Below are 224 nucleotides of genomic sequence, written 5' to 3'. Positions count from 1 at the left end.
CACAGGGGCGGGCCCCACATGTCATTGGCCCTAAGGGCCATAGCGGATCGGGCGTGCGGGCGACGGGTTCTACGAGCGCGGGCGTGCGGGCATGGGCGCCGGCGCCCGTGTGGAACTGGGCGCGCCGGCGCAGCGATGCGGGCAACGGCGAGCGACCAACGACTGACGTGGGGAGGCGGAGCACGGCGAGGGAGGCCGGAGCGGGGCGGCGAGTGGCGGAGCTG

This window comes from Triticum aestivum, chromosome 7D (assembly GCF_018294505.1).
Source record: "Triticum aestivum cultivar Chinese Spring chromosome 7D, IWGSC CS RefSeq v2.1, whole genome shotgun sequence".
Lineage (NCBI taxonomy): Eukaryota > Viridiplantae > Streptophyta > Magnoliopsida > Poales > Poaceae > Triticum > Triticum aestivum.
Note: the sequence above shows the minus strand (reverse complement) of the source record.